The following is an 804-nucleotide window of genomic DNA, read 5'->3' as shown; positions in this document are numbered from 1 at the left end:
AAAATCAATGCTGAGGAAAACCTTAAGATATAAAAAATTGATTTACATGGAGGCACCTGGGTGGCTCAGTGGGTTAAGTCTCTGCCTTTGACTCAGTTCATGATATCAGGTTCCTGGGATGGAGCCCTGCACTAGGCTCTCTGCTCAGCAGGGAACCATCTTCCCCCACTGCCTGCCTGCCTGCTCTTTGCCTACTTGTGATCTCTGTCAAATAAGTAAATAAAATCTTTTGAAAAAAATGATTTACATGAAGATATTCATATAATCGTAGCTGTGAAAATAGTGGCCTCGAAAATTAGTAAAAATATAGAGATACCACATTATATATAATGAAAAAAAAGAATATAATAATATTTATACAGTGAGATCAACAACTACATAGACAAATAAACATACATTGGTGAATAATACAGAAGTCAAAATAATGAACATAAAGCAGCATTTCCTTTCTGATTATCTATTTCAACTGGGTAAAGTCTTGTAATATCAAGTAATTTATATTTTGTATACACCAATTCAAATTTATCTGAGAGCAATAAAAAAATCCATTTGGGGATTGGTATATATTTGTCTAAGTCAGTTGGATAATAAACAGAAAAGGGTAACAAAATGTCATTACCAAATATTAAGAAAGTTAAAGTTGAGAGACAAAAGTTCTGACTTAAAACTTAATCATACAATTATTAATATTAAATAAAAGACAAGTGCATAAGAAGGTCTATTGTTGTGTGCTTTGGAACCACGTATGCAGGACTACTCAGATTCCTGGAAAAATAAATAAAAGAATTAGAAATTGGAATTCAT

This window comes from Mustela nigripes, chromosome 1 (genome assembly GCF_022355385.1).
Source record: "Mustela nigripes isolate SB6536 chromosome 1, MUSNIG.SB6536, whole genome shotgun sequence".
Lineage (NCBI taxonomy): Eukaryota > Metazoa > Chordata > Mammalia > Carnivora > Mustelidae > Mustela > Mustela nigripes.
The sequence above is the reverse complement of the archived record's forward strand: the minus strand, read 5'-3'. Positions refer to the sequence as shown.